Below are 17,376 nucleotides of genomic sequence, written 5' to 3'. Positions count from 1 at the left end.
TGGTATCATTTGTTCATCAATACACAATTTTTCACTCATTGGAATACTTCGAAAATTTTAAAATAGACCGTTGATGAATGGTCTAATTTTGTATAACTTATCATTATTGTTGACCATATTTTCGTTATTATTGAAATGCGTTTTAGTTTTTATTTCTTCCCAGCGATTCCTAGATATAGTATCGACTATTTGAGCAATACGTGTTTCCTTCTGCCAAAATGATCTTGTCCTTGGCAAGCCATATATTGACATCAGTAGAACAGATCCAATAAATTGGTTTAATTCTGCTAGTGTCATATTCAATGGTTTATTTATATTCTTTTGCAGTGCATACAAATTACTTTGTTCTACTATGTTTTCCAGTATATTGGTAGATATCATCTTTTTAAAATAATGTAGAGGGGATTCCGGTTCTAATAATTTGCATGTTGGTAAATTACCTTTCCATTCTGGAATTGGAAATACTGTTCGAGAACCACTCGTCCACTGAATGTTTTTTACGATCATTTTTGACCTTTTGAGCACATTTTGTTCAGTGTGTTTTTCAGTTTTATCGGTATCGCCCTCATCTTCATCTTAGTCTAAATCTAAATTGGTATCCTGGTCTAAATTTGCTTCGTACAAATCGTCTTTATTTTCCATTTTATTTGATTCTGGATCGATTAATATCTGGGTACCTGGAAAATTTATTATTACTTTCTTATTATCACTATCAAAGTCAGAGTCTTTGAATTCCTCGGATATTTACTGCTTTTCCCGTAGAACGTTTTTGTATGCATCTTAAAGAAATAATTTAAAATAATATGGTAAAGTGTGGATTCAAAGCAACATACCTGTTTTTTGTCACAGTACTGAAACAACACAATAAAATAAACAAATGTCAACGGTAATCAATATCTAAATGCTGATATAATGCCTCTGTATGTATTTTATATAAATTGTACACAATTTATAACAATAAATCACGATCGAAAATACAAACTAATAAGGCAGTCATGTCCATTTGACATACTGTTAAACATTTCCATATAGGTTTCGTCATAGGTTCATAGAGTGTATTAAAATGTATAACCAAATATTGCCTGAAATTAACAGAGGGCATACTAGAGTCGGAAATTGTTTTAAAAAAGTTTTCTGCATCAAAAACTCCTTTGTTACCTTGAGTACACACGGGGCTATAGAGGGTTAAAATAGCTGTATCGAGCGAGGATAAGGTTATTGATGAGGAAAAAAAGACCTATCGCTAAGGAAGTGAGAAAGTAATAGGCAGACGCAAAGAGCAATTTAATTACATTAAATGAAATATGCATTACAATCTATCATGACACACATATCTTGATACACATAAAACAAGACAATTAATAAACACGTTAAGAGAATCTTAAGAAATAATAACCAAAATTTAATTTTTAATACACAAAAGAAATAATAATATACAGAAGATACACAAATTAAAAAAACGTTATCCCCTTATTGTACGCAAGAGAGATACCTCTAGGAAAAATCAAAACGATCGAAAATATGTACCAAAACAACACAATAAAAGTAAAAGTAGAAGAAGAACTAACCGACCCTATTGAAGGTGACAATGGAATAAGACAGGAATATTACCTGAGTCCTCTATTATTCAACCTGATTATGGATGAAATAATAAAAAATAAGAACTAAAAAAGGATACCAAATGGAAGAAAAACAAATTAAAATAATCTGCTGTGCAGACGACGCAATACTACTCTTTTAAAGTGAAAATGATTTACAACGTATGCTGTACCAATTTCATATAACCGCCAGAAAATTTAACATGTTAATTTGTCCAAAAGAGACAAAATGCATGGTTACAACAGCAAATTTACTAAGATGTTAATTGAAGCTGGAAGGTCATATAATAGAACAAGTGTTAGAGCTTAAATATCTAGGCATCACATTATCTAGTTACGGAAAGCTCGAAACTAAAGTGGAAGACCCAGTGAATAGAGCAAACAGAGCCACAGGCGGCATAAATGAAACATTATGAAGAAATAAAAATATCGAAACAGAAACGAAAGGCAGAATTTACAAAACAGTCATCAGACCAATAATGACATACGAGGCAGAAACAAGATCTGACACAGAGAGGACAAAAAAGATATGAAACAGCAGAGATGAAAACACTTGGAAAAATTGATGGTAAGACACTATGGGACAGAGCTAGAAGTACAGATATACGACGTAGATGCAAGGTGAAGAACATCAAAAACTGGTTAAGAAATAGAAGAGTAGAATGAAACGATCATATAAGCCGAATGACAACAAATAAAACAATAAAGACGGCAAGAGACGGTTAACCCATAGGAAGACGATCAGTAGGACGACCACGAAAACGATGGAAAGGCAACTTACTGGAGGCACATTGAAAAACAGACAGTTATGTCTATATGAAAAGAAAAAGTAGAAGAAGAAGAAGATACACAGGATAACCATTAAAATAGTTGCAAGAAAGATAAAATAAATCAGTCATATTAATGTAGAATAGCAGAGGACAGAGTATTTGTCATAGCTTTGGACAAGTACCCAATTGAAAAAAGAACACAGGTCGTTCAAAAAAGACGGAACTCTAGAAAGAAAATAGCATAGATTTAAAAAAATAAAAGCATAAACATGTCTTTTTATACTTTTTTAATATTGAAGATACGTAAATAGAACATTGAATTAAAATGTAACCTTTGATATCTGTGATAAACCCATCACCTGAACAGTGGCGCCGATGTATGTAGTTAAGATTGTTTACACTTATTTTACCTGTTTATTTTTTTATTATCTATATATGAGTTGTGACAGATATCACAAACTTATTTATTTTCCACAAAGAGGTTCTTTAGAACCTTAAATTAAATTATTACTATACAAATCTGATTCGACATATCTTCAAAAAGTAATACACGGCATATAAAATTTAAATTTTTAATAAAAAGTAAAAGATTACGCATTACTTATGGGGTTTAAAAAACGAGCCTTTAGGAAGATTGAAGTACTAATAAGACCACCGCAATCGGGCATACCCCGGGTAATGATTAATTAATTAATCGGCTAATTCTTCAGTCGCCCCTTTAATATGATTTTGTCAAATTGGTCCTTTTTAGGACCAACTAATCTAATAACATATGTCTATAACTGTTAAGGGTATATCTAAAAATCAAGAAACTTTACTTTATTTAAACTTATCAGACATATGAGCTAAACACGAATCTGACTAATTTCTAGTACAGGAAACACATATAGGGCCTAACCTAGGGTATTTGGTATATAGCTGATCGCTGAAAACCACATTATAGATATAGACATACTATTTCTATCGGAAAAAAAGCAAAGAATAACTCAAAGTAAGAAAGAACAAAACCAGTCAGCTAAGAGAACCTTTTAATGATTTTGAGCTTGGATCCACCATCTACATATTTAATGAAAAATAATACAAATCCCGACATTGAGGATCTGAGCACAAAGCTTATTACGAAATCTGGACCAAAAACACTACAATGGCTTATCCAGATGATGAACAACTGTATTCAAATTAGGAGATACCCAAAGTCTAGAGACAAGCCAAAGTTGTTACCTTGCTTAAACCTGGCAAAAACTCCAACGACCACAAAAACTATCAGCCGAAATTTTTAGTTTGTCAGCTATTCAAAGTAATGTACATCACAAATACTAAATCAAAGATGGGTACGAAAAATATCGGGTATCAGTGGTGGTATTTTTCAATCTAAATGCCGCTTACGACACCTTAACTTACAGAATATTTTTTCAAAAACTATATGATATCCCCTTGGATAACAAACTCACTTATATTGTCTGCTTATGCCTACACAAGAGAATATTTTTTATATCACTCAATGGTGAGAATACCAGATGAAGAACGGTCTCGCTTGGGGTAGCATAAAGGCACCTACACTGTATAACATTTACACTAACGAACGATCCATACCGGTAGATACTAGGACTTCTATTATATAGACGATACACCTATTATTGCACAATAAAAATAAACTATGAATCAATTTTCAGCCAAAACCCCTGAAAAGCTCGTGTGTGCTCCTTCAATTTCCCTAACATAGACGCTTTCACAAAACTGAACATCCAATAATGTCATGATTGTTGAACGTAGACTCCCTATAAATTCCTTGAAAATAGTTTGTATCGCACGGGGTCAGTCACAGATTATTGTTTAAAACTAAAAGGTAAATTGAGGACCAGAAATAATATTAAAATCCACAAGGAAAATAATTCCTGTAGCTGGCTGTATACCACGTATAACAAAAGAGGTTAGTCTTTGTATGTGGGTATATTTTATTTTATAAAAACCCTTAAAAGGGCAACATTACAAGCACGAACGTTTTCGGAACAACTGTTCCATCATCAGGTTTAAAATGCCTAAAATAAGTATAAACCATTTAATTACAGCAAACGTGGTTTAAAATTTTGACTAAGGTTAAAAACAATAAAATGGTTATACTTACAGGTTAACATGCCTGAGCCACCAAAATATTTGGGTAAAAACCCTTTAAATTGAAAAATGTTACCAAAGATTGTACATGATGTTTATAATATTATGTGATGTTTAATATTTTAATTAGATTTTACTTCAGGTAACATACACCCATGCTTAAGTGAGTTCCAGTGTCCGGAGAGTAAACCTCTTCAAACGGACTACGGTTGGCAACTGATTGATGAAATACTCATGAGCGGTGTCAAAAACAAAATGTCAGTGAACCATGAAACAGTGTTAGTTAAACATTATATTACTACAGCCAAAAGATTAAAAAACTTTGATGATGTTAAAATGATAACAGTAATCCAGGTGTTGGGATTTAAAAATTTTTCTATAATTATTTAATATTGGATGTAAAAGATGTAAATTACTGGTGTTGTTGAAGGTCATGTTTAAGAGGATGACGTATGCATTAGGCAGCTTATGTTACTCTTTATCGTATGGAGTGTGGTCTAAAAGGTGTAATTTGTGAAGAATTAGCTGAAATATATGGAAATGTCCTTTTATGTTGCTAACATCTAGGACAAGGAAAAATAAATAATATATATTTGTAGCTAATGTAAGACTTTTTTTAGTAGATGAAATTGTTTAATACTGCTAGTATCGTAAAAAAATTTTTTTTTTTTATTTAATATAAGTGAGTCCAATAGATTGAGAAAAAATGATTGAAAATCTTCCGGCTGAAGGAATTAAAGTTATAATATATGTGATTAAATTTAAAAAATTTTTGGAAAGACTGAGATCCTCAGAGACCTGGCAGGAATAAAAGTAAATGGAATGACTAAAGAATAAAGGAGAGTGGGTTAAAGGGAAATGAATGAGTTAATCAACAAAATTAGAGATGATAGAGGTCCTTCATGCTTAAAGCATCTAGCACCCTGAACAAAATATATTTTGGTTATATTAAAATCCGATACATAAAAGCCTGAAATTTTATTTGTGAGTATGGTGTACTAAGTTGTTGACTAAGAGAGGGGGGAGCAATGGTTGATTAAAGGTTTAGGTAAAGTGGGAGAAAGTGAATTCTGATGAATTGCTGGATTGTGTTTAAATGTTTACTGAGTTTAGAACTAATGGGTGGATGGAAGATATATGAAAAGACTGAGAACTAGCAAAAGAAAAAAGAATGGACAGGAATATGGTGAAAACGTGAAGATTGTAAAATAATGAAATAGTGAGGTATAAAAGATATGATGTTAACATCATATCTTTTATACCTCACTATTTCATTATTTTACAATCTTCACGTTTTCACCATATTCCTGTCCATTCTTTTTTCTTTTGCTAGTTCTCAGTCTTTTCGTATATCTTCCATCCACCCATTAGTTCTAATCTCAGTAAACATTTAAACACAATCCAGCAATTCATCAGAATTCACTTTCTCCCACTTTACCTAAACCTTTAATCAACCATTGCTCCCCCCTCTCTTAGTCAACAACTTAGTACACCATACTCACAAATAAAATTTCAGGCTTTTATGTATCGGATTTTAATATAACCAAAATATATTTTGTTCAGGGTGCTAGATGCTTTAAGCATGAAGGACCTCTATCATCTCTAATTTTGTTGATTAACTCATTCATTTCCCTTTAACCCACTCTCCTTTATTCTTTAGTCATTCAATTTACTTTTATTCCTGCCAGGTCTCTGAGGATCTCAGTCTTTCCAAAAATTTTTTAAATTTAATCACATATATTATAACTTTAATTCCTTCAGCCGGAAGATTTTCAATCATTTTTTCTCAATCTATTGGACTCACTTATATTAAATAAAAAAAAAATTTTTTTACGATACTAGCAGTATTAAACAATTTCATCTACTAAAAAAAGTCTTACATTAGCTACAAATATATATTATTTATTTTTCCTTGTCCTAGATGTTAGCAACATAAAAGGACATTTCCATATATTTCAGCTAATTCTTCACAAATTACACCTTTTAGACCACACTCCATACGATAAAGAGTAACATAAGCTGCCTAATGCATACGTCATCCTCTTAAACATGACCTTCAACAACACCAGTAATTTACATCTTTTACATCCAATATTAAATAATTATAGAAAAATTTTTAAATCCCAACACCTGGATTACTGTTATCATTTTAACATCATCAAAGTTTTTTAATCTTTTGGCTGTAGTAATATAATGTTTAACTAACACTGTTTCATGGTTCACTGACATTTTGTTTTTGACACCGCTCATGAGTATTTCATCAATCAGTTGCCAACCGTAGTCCGTTTGAAGAGGTTTACTCTCCGGACACTGGAACTCACTTAAGCATGGGTGTATGTTACCTGAAGTAAAATCTAATTAAAATATTAAACATCACATAATATTATAAACATCATGTACAATCTTTGGTAACATTTTTCAATTTAAAGGGTTTTTACCCAAATATTTTGGTGGCTCAGGCATGTTAACCTGTAAGTATAACCATTTTATTGTTTTTAACCTTAGTCAAAATTTTAAACCACGTTTGCTGTAATTAAATGGTTTATACTTATTTTAGGCATTTTAAACCTGATGATGGAACAGTTGTTCCGAAAACGTTCGTGCTTGTAATGTTGCCCTTTTAAGGGTTTTTATAAAATAAAATATACCCACATACAAAGACTAACCTCTTCTTTTAGAAATAATATTGTTCGCAAGCTTGTCAGCTAAAAATGAGGTGCACATCCTTCCACCCTTAAAACATAGACGCTTGCACTATATGCATCTGCCGCCGAATATACCTTGTTAGACAAATTAACCATTCTTTGTTTTTGTGCACACTACTACCAATTTTAACACAAAAATATCTATTGTAGCTCTTAACCATATTTATTTTGAGATAACCGTTCATCGAGATATCATATGTAGTACACAAATAAGACCAGAACTAAAATAATAAAAAAGCTTTATAAAAGATATCGCAGAAGATTGGATGAAATAAAATTAGGTTTTATTAATCGGATGCTAACATAAGACGTACAAAGACATACTCACGTAAACAAAATATATTACGAAATTTCTGTAATTAAAAAAAACATCGAGTTCGGCATTGAACTAATAAAATTATATTAAATAAAAGAACAACATTTTTAAAAATGCAGAAAAAATAAAATTTCCTATGCAAGCGAATATTCCATTAAATAATAAGCCCAAATCCTTTTGTATCTATATACCTGTTTTTAAAGAACCAGTTACCTTTTAGTACGTAGTTATACCAGGTAATAAGATATCCTCTGTTACTCAGTGTAATGCGTATTAGATTACACTGTCTACGAACAGTAGATAAAAATAAGGAGCCCATATGAACCGTTCAGGGTATATGCTGAAAATATAGGGTATAATCGCACAGTTGCCAAACTCTCAGAGCTTACTTAAACCGATAAACGTATGGTTCAAACATACATTGAAGAAGATCTGTACGACCCCTATAATATATACACGTGAACTAAACGATATACATTTATGATACAGGGGTATTTACGGGCTCCAAAAAATTTTTATAAATTATTAAACTCTACATGTTGATGAATCGACAGAACCAATATTATGAAATGGTCAAGTGAGCTCCGTATATCGGTATCCACTTGACCACGGAGCTCAATTGAACCTGAATTTTAACATGGGCGGAGTCCACTTTATGCCGTAGATATATATATATATATATATATATATATATATATATATATATATATATATATATGTATATATATACATCTAGCGGTTAATCTGAGCTCCGTTCTAAAACGGTATCATACTAACTCCAGTAGAATATACACCGTGTATAGTATTATCTAAGTAGCGCTTTATTTAGACTCCGACCAACATGTAGGATTAAGTGGACTCCACAACAGGATAAATCATTTGTGGGATCCGTATTTACCATTTTGCGTACACTTCTAATCTCCTGAGATGTTGCCAATAATTGTATTAGTAGTAGATTTTCAAATTTTACAGCTGGTACATTTTGGAACTTGAAATTTATTTAAATATCCATCAATTTAGTCATGGAGGAATTTCAGGATTATTTGGCTAATGTAGTTAAATATAAATTGTTAACCGACACATAACTTTATTTTACTTTTTAGTTTTAATAAACAAGGCGGTAATTTATATTACTTGTTTTATATATTTTTAAACATAAGAAAGTGTCTATTATAAACGTGGAAAAGTTAAGTTTCCATTTTTATTAATTAGTATTTTTTATTAAAAGGCATTGTCACTAAAACATTTAGTTCATAAATGTACGCACATCGGATAGAGTAATCGTGTAACAGTTTATGAAAGTAGAAGCCCCTTCGGTAGGATTATAATGCTTGTTACCCTATTAATATAATTAAAGAAAACTCAAACAACAGGGAGATCTTTGTAATTTTTGGATTACTGCAGTTTATGACATGCAATGTTTGTTTTATAGCGTAGTTGAATTTAAACTACAATAATTTATAAATCAATCTTTAATAACATACTTTTTTACTGCCTAATTTCAATAGATATGTCGATTTTTAATTAAAATATTTAATGCATTAAAGTCGCGTAGAGATTTTCACTAAACATTTAATTTTAAAGCTATTATTATAATAGTCCAAAAAAAAGTATAAAAGTCTAGGGAATTCAATATCCCACTATGGATTTGTTTTATAGATTATCGTAAAGCGTTCGACAGAGTCAAATGGATACACTTATGACTGATACTAAAAGAATTAGGTGTACAACAACACCTAATTTTGCTTATAACTGAACTGTACGAACACACTACTGGACCATTTAAACTAACATTAAAAGAAGATTGAAAATCAAAACGAAATATAAGTATCTGGGAAAAATTTCTCAAACAATATTAATATTAAAAGGGACTTTAAAGAGCATCTGACAAAGCATGCTAAACCTTAAGGCGACTAAACCACACAAAATGGTTATTTGAGAAAAATTATAGCTCGTTCCAGAAAGAATTGTAAATATAATAACATTAATGTAGATTAAGAAGAAACGCTGAAGAAAAAAACAGTAGCGGTTAGCCTAAATAAAGAAAGGCAAAAAGAAAATGTAATTTGATGTTTTGAAAAAATCTGATCCGAAAACTGTATGAAAAACATCTCATAGTATAGACATAGAGCGCGGCGGTGCCTCTACCGTCTGGCGGCCTATATCGGAAACTTTTACTACCATTTGACTATTTGTGTACAATTTTGTGTATGGTTAAGTGGCACACCACAAAAAGTGTTTTTATTTTCTCTTTTGTTCAACAATTAAAATGTATTGCTATACTTCTAGATGTTCCAATACAATAAAGGATAATAAACATAAAGCACAGGGTAAAAATTTTTATTATTTTCTCTGCACTAGTTATTATAAACACATAAGCTATACTACAATTAAAAACTATGACCACTATGAAAAAAATACGGTAGACTATGACTACATTTGTGCTTTAGCACTATAGTAAGAACAAGATAAAATTCTTAATTCCTACATAATTATATTAACGAGAAGTTAATAAAACTTTTGTTCGTTATCAGTAAGAGAAAGCGCATTTCAGAATATATTATGAAAAATGTTGTTGATATTACAATATCAGATGATAGGAATACAAAAATAAAAAACAACTTACCTTTTCAAAACAACAATCAATCACTTCATTTTATCACGAAAAATTTAAAAATTGCAATGTAATTGAACCCATTTTGCGAGCTATAGTTACATTGATACTTATGTGGCAATTAGCTGTAAAGTCATTAGTCTTTCGCGTCGTATCATATTTTCCTAATATTTTTTGTAGGCAAGCGGTTTAGTTTGTGTAATATAATATCCCCAATTCGTCTCATAATATTTAGTTTTCAAAACAGCTGTTAATAATTCGTTCACATTTTTTAAAGCTCTTTGCAGTACATTTGAAAATAAGTCGACAGTAAGATACTTTATTAATTAGTTTATTAGGTAAGCCTAGTTCTGCCATGGTATTTCATAGTTTTATTCTTATGATTATATCAGTGTTTGTTTAAAATCTATAAATAAATAGTTTAATGTTTTTTTTGTATTCCCAACATTTGTAATTAACTGCCTAATAGTCAATAATTGATTATTCACTCAATCGTTCCAGGTGTATTAGAAAAAATATTGTATATCCTAATAATTAATAGATATATAGCTTATATATAGCTCATATCGCTATAGTTTGTGTAGTACATTTTATTATCCCTTTTGTGTATGGTATGCTTTTCAGCAAGTTGGTACTTGCTCTTACTTCTAAATTGACAGATCAGCTGTTTAACTGCCTGTGCTTAACTTTCTTCTTCATTTTACAAATATATATAAAATTTATAAAACTCTGATATACCATTAATTAAAATATTGGATACCCTATACTATTCAATGAACGGAAATACTAAGATCACACGGGGAGAATCTGTCTCTATCTAATTAGCCTTTTTCGGTCCATCTTTGGACATAGGCCTTCTCAATCCTTTTCCATTCTTCTCTGTCTGTCGGTATAGTTATCCACCTAGAGCCCACGTGCTTCTTAATATCATCTGCCCATCTCATTTGGGACCTTCCTCTGCTTCGTTTATATTCCCACGGTCTCCAACTTATAAGAATTTTGTTCCATTGGTCTTCTTTTTGTCTTATATTGTGCCCGGCAAATCTCCATTTCAATTTTGCAACTTCTTGTCTAACATCCCTCACTTTTGTTTTCTCTCTTATCCACTTGTTTCTCTTTTTATCCATTAGTCTTATGTGCAACATTTGTCTTTCCATTGCTCTTTGGGTTTTTATGGTTATGTCCATGTTTGCTTTTGTAAATGTCCACATTTGAGAACCATAATTTAGAACAGGGAGTACATCTTTTGTTTTTAAGAATGTAGCTTAGTTTGCCAAATGCCGCCCATGCCAGTCTAACTCGTCTTTTTATCTCTGCTGTTTGGTTTTCTTTGTTACGTTTTATAGTTTGACCCAGATATATATAATCCTGAACTTGTTCTACTTCATCTTGTCCGAACCTCATTGTGATGTTTTCATCTGTATTTGTTATAATTTTGGTCTTGCTGTAATTCATAATAAGGCCTATCTTTCCAGCTTCTACGTCCAGTTCTTTCATCATTTCAAATAATTCTTCTCATTTATCTGTTATCAATGCGATGTCATCAGCGTATATTAGATGGTTCAAGTGTTGTCCACAAATTTTTAAACCTTTTTCTTCCCATTCTAATCTTTTAAAAATATCTTCCACAGCCCGATTGAAAAGTTTCGGTGATATTGTGTCACCCTGTCTCACGCCTCTATTTATTTATATTGATTTTGTTTATTCATATACTTTAATTGTTGTTTTGGCTTCCTTATATATATTGGCTATTAGTTCCGTATATCTGTGGTAAATTCTGCTATTAATCAAAGAACTTTTCACTGCCCAATGTTCGACACTGTCGAAAGCCTTTTCGAAATGTATGAACGCTATATATAGAGGAATGTGGTATTCATTTGCTCGTTCTATAAGTATTTTCATACTTAGTAAATGGTCACTTTTGCTGAATCCCTTTCTAAAACCAGCTTGTTGGGTTTCCATCGAATTTTGTCGTCAATCTATTGGTTTAAATTTTTGTTGGGAGTTTATACATTACATTGAGCAGTGTTATGGGACGGTAGTTTTTTTATATCTGCTTTATCCCCTTTCTTGTGTAGGATAATGGTTACGGATTCCTTCCAGTTGATTGGGATTCTTTTTTCTTTTAATATCTTGTTAAAAAGGGAATGTAGAGTGTTAATTACCACTTTTCCACCATATTTCAGCATATCTGCAGTTATTCCATCTTTTCCAGGCGATTTGTTGTTTTTCATTTCTTTCAATGCCTTCTTTATTTCTGATTTGCTTATTTCTGGCTGTAGCTCTGAGTTGACATTTTTTACTTTAGCTTTAAGTTGGTTTTTAATTGTTTCTGGTGGTTCCTTTTTTGTTTTATATAGTTCTGAGTAGAAATGGTGGATAATATTTATAAAGTCATCTTTAATGTTTGTTTCTAGTCCGTTTTCATCTTTTATTTTGTTTATTTCACACTTACCTAATTTCGGTCTTAAGCATTTCATATTTTTGTTGTTTTGTATTATTTTTCTATTTTTATTTCTTGTTCTTTTCTCTTATTTTCTCTTATCATTCTGCTTATTGTTTTATTGATTTCTACATATTCTATAGCTTCCTTCTTTTATCCATAAGCTTCTTTGTTTCTGTTGATATATAGTTGTTCTTTTTTAGATCCTTTTTTGCTATTTCTTTTCCTGATGTAATCATCGTTGCTGTAAGTATGTTGTCTATTTCATCTATATCTTTGTCATCACTGTCTAATTTTTAAGTAAGTTGTTCTTTTAATAGGTCTTTGTATATCTCTTTATATTGCCCTAGTTTGTTTCTATCTACTAGATCCCAGGTTTTAATTATTTTTCTTTTCATTTCGTAGTTACCGTCAACACTAATTTTTGCTCTGACCATCCAGTGATCGCTACCTGTTGTGAATCTGTTAAGAACTGTTACAACTTTAATGATATATCGTTCCGTGGACAGTATGTAGTCGATCTCATTTTTTGTGGATCCATTAGGGCTGATCCATGTCCACTTTCGTTGGGGCTTCTTTTTGTAAAAGGAGTTCATTGCGTATAGATGCTTTTCTTCTAGGTAGTTCATCAAAGTAGCACCTCTATCATTTCTCTGACCATACCCGAAATCTCCTGTTTTAGTTTCTTCCTTGTTTAGTTTTCTACCCAGTTTGGCATTGAAATCTCGAATTAGTAGTATAAGACGATTTTTATGTTCTTCCATAGCCTTTGATATATCTTCATAAAATAGTTCGATATCTTCGTCATCATAAGCTGTCATGGGGGCATATACCTGGATAATTTTAATTGATGTTCTTCTTATTTTAAGTATGACATAGGCTGTATTCGGGTTTCTTCTTTTCGTCGAGTTTCTGATAGGCCTATGATATCTTATTTTATGTTTGTTAATTCTTCTTCCAATTCATGTACTTTTTCATCCGTAGACATTGATCTAATATTGTATGTCCCTATTGACAGGTTGACGGATTTTTTTGATTTATGTTGTGTTCGTCTTAGTGGGTTTTTGTTTTTATCTATCAAAAGCGAATTATTGCGTCTCTAAGTTACCGCGAGGCAGACCTTTGAGGTGTGGGATAATATTATGGGTTATTTCTGGTTTCGTCATAATTTACACTGAAATTACCAACAAGAGAGTGCTCTTACTTATACATGTTCAAATTGATATATAGTACCAACAGATGCTAGTTATATACCATCAGTACTAATAAAATGAAAACTATCAAATTAATGTCAATTTCATTGAATAATCAAAACAATCGAAAATATATACCAAAACAACACTATAAAAGTAAAAGTAGAAGAAGAACTAACCGACCCTATTGAAGCTGGTAATGGGATAAGACAGGGAGATTTCCTGAGTCCTTTATTGTTCAACCGGATTGTGGATGAAATAATAAAAAAGTAAGAAATAAAAGAGGATACCAAATGGGAGAAAAACAAATTAAAATAATCTGCTATGCAGACGACGCAATACTATTCCTTCAAAGTGAAGATGATTTACAACGTATGCTACACCAATTTCATATAACCGCCAGAAAATTTAACATGTTAATTTCTTCAAAAGAGACAAAATGCATGGTTTCAACAGCAAGTTTACTAATATGTTAATTGGAGCTGGAAGGTCAGATAATAGAACAAGTGATGGAGTTTAAATATCTAGGTATCACATTATCTAGCTACGGAAATCTCGAAACTTAAGTGGAAGATCCACTGAATAGAGCAAACAGAGCCGCAGGCTGCTTAAATGAAACAATATGAAGAAATAAAAATATCGGGAAAGAAACCAAAGGCAGAATTTACAAAACAGTTATCAGACCAATAATGACATACGCAGCAGAAACAAGACCTGACACAGAGAGGACAAAAAGGATGTTAGAAACAACAGAGATAAAAACACTTAGAAAAATTGATGGTAAGACACTATGGGACAGAGCTAGAAGTACAGATATACGATGTAGATTCAAGGTGAAGAACATTAAGAACTGGTTAAGAAATAGAAGAGTAGAATGGAACGATGATATAAGCCGAATGACAACAAATGGAGTAGTAGACATGGCAAGAGACGGTTACCCAATAGGAAGACGATCAGCAAGAAGACCACGAAAACCATGGAACGGCAACTTACTGGAGACACATTGAAAAACAGACAGAGTAATGTCTATATAAAAAGAAGAAGAAGAAGAAGAAAAAGATACACAGGATTGACAGGATAAACAATAAAATAGCTGCAAGAAAGAGAAAATGAATAAGTCATATTAATGTAGAATAGCAGAGGACAGAGTATTTGTCATAGCCTTAGATAAGTGCCCAATTGAAAAAAGACCACAGGTCGTTCAAAGAAGACGGAACTCTAGAAAGAAAATAGAATAGATTTAAAAAATAAATAAAAGCATAAACATGTCTTTTCCTACTCTTTTAATATTGAAAATACGCAAATAGAACCTTGAATTAAAATGTAACCTTTGATATCTGTGATAAACCCATCATCACCTGAACAATGGCGCCATGTATGAAGTTGAAATTTTTTACACCTATTTTAACTGTTTATTTTTTTATTATCTATATATAAGTTACGAACGATATCACAAACTTATTTATTTTCCACAAACAGGCTCTTTAATACCTTAAATTATTACTATACAAATCTGATTCGAAATATCGTCAAAAAGTAATACACGGCATGTAAAATTTAAATTTTCAATAAAAAGTAAAATATTAGGCATTACTTACGGGGTTCAAAGAACGAGCCTTTACGAAAATTTAAGCACTAAGAAGATCAGAACAATCGTGCATACCCAGGGTAATGATTAAATAATTAATCGGCTAATTCGTCAGTCACCCCTTTAATATGATTTTGTCAAATTGGTCCTTTTTAGGACCAACTATTCTAATAACATATGTATATAACTGTTAAGGGTATATCTAGAGATCAAGAAACTTTACTTTACTTAAACTTATCAGACATATGCGCTAAATACGAATCTGACTCATTTCTAGTGCAGGAAACACATATAGGGCCTAACGTAGGGTATTTGGTATAAAGCTTATCGCTGAAAACCACATTATAGATATAGACATGCTATCTCTGTCGGAAAAAAAGCAAAGAATAACTCAAAGTAAGAAAGGACAACACCAGTCAGCTTTCAGAGAACCTTTCAACGATGTTCAGCTTGGATCCACCATCTACATATTTAATGAAAAATAATACAACTACCTACATTGAGGATCTGAGCACTATTACGAAATCTGTAAACAAAACTGGCTATAGATAGGGAAGATCATGTAGATTACAAATGCTAAATCTTACCCAACACATCAAAGACGGGTACGAAAAATATCGGGTATCAGGGGTGGTATTTTTCAATCTAAATGCCGCTTACAATACCTTAAATTACCAAATATTTCTCGAAAAACTATATGATATCCCCTTAGATAACAAACTCACTTATATTATTTGCGTATGCCTACACAAGAGAATATTTTTTGTATCACTCAATGTTAAGAATAGCAGATGAAAAACGGTCTTGCTTGGGGTAGCATAACAGCACCTACACTGTATAACATTTACCCAAACGATCAACTCATACCGGTAGATAATAGGACTAATATTATAAAGACGATACACCTATTATTGCACAATAAAAATAAACTATGAATCAATTTTCAGCCAAAACCCCTGAAAAACTCATGTGCGCTCCTCAATTTCCCTAACATAGACGCTTTCACAAACTGAACATCCAATAATGTCATGAAATTGTTGAACTGTAGACTTCCTATAAATTTCTTGAAAATAGTTTGTATCCCACGGGATCAGTCACAGATCATTGTTTAAAACTAAAAGGTAAATTGAGGACCAGAAATAATATTCTTCGCAAGCTTGTCAGCTAAAAATGAGGCGTACGTCCTTCCGCCTTTAAAACATAGACGCTTGCACTATATGCTTCTGCTGCCGAATATACCTTGATAGACAAATTAACCATTCTTTTTTTTTGTGCACACTACTACCCATTTAAACACAAAAATATCTATTGCAGCACTTAACCATATTTATTTTGAGATAACCTTCTATCGAGATATCATATGAGTATACAAATAAGACCAGAACTAAAATAATAAAAAAGCTTTATACAAGATATCGCAGAAGAGTAGATGAAATAAAAGTAGTTTTTATTAATCGGGTGCTTACATAAAACGTACAAAGACATACTCACGTAAACAAAATACATTACGAAATTTCTGTAATAAAAAAAAACATCGAATTCGGCATTGAACTAATAAAATTATATTAAATAAAAAAACAACATTTCTAAAAATGCAGAAAAAATAAAATTTTCTATGCAAGCGAACATTCCATTAAATAATAAGCCGAAATCCTTTTGTATCTATATACCTGTTTTTTAAAGAACCAGTTACCTTTTAGTACGTAGTTATACCAGGTAATAAGATATCCTCTGTTACACAGTGTAATGCATATGACATTACACTGTCTACAAATAGTAGATAAAAATAAGGAGCCCATATAAACCGTTCAGGGTATATGTTGAAAATATACGGTATAATCGCACAGTTGCCAAACTCTCAGAGCTTACTTAAACCGATAAACGTATGGTTCAAATATACAATGAAAAAGATCTGAACGACCCCTATAATATATACACGTGAACTAAACGATATACATTTATGATACAGGGGTATTTACGGGCTCCAAAAAATTTTTATAAATTATTAAACTCTACATGTTGATGAATCGACTGAAC

At 31.6% G+C, this 17,376-nt stretch overlaps 1 protein-coding gene across 1 annotated transcript in view; it reads left to right on the top strand.

The window, feature by feature from the left end:
- LOC140436862 (beta-ureidopropionase-like) overlaps positions 1-17,376 on the top strand; it is a 73,973-nt gene that overhangs the window by 38,953 nt on the left and 17,644 nt on the right. The gene's annotated exons all lie outside the window — the stretch shown is intronic.

Source organism: Diabrotica undecimpunctata, chromosome 3 (assembly GCF_040954645.1).
Source record: "Diabrotica undecimpunctata isolate CICGRU chromosome 3, icDiaUnde3, whole genome shotgun sequence".
Taxonomy (NCBI): Eukaryota; Metazoa; Arthropoda; class Insecta; order Coleoptera; family Chrysomelidae; genus Diabrotica; species Diabrotica undecimpunctata.
Note: the sequence above shows the minus strand (reverse complement) of the source record. Positions and strands in the feature narration are given on the sequence as shown.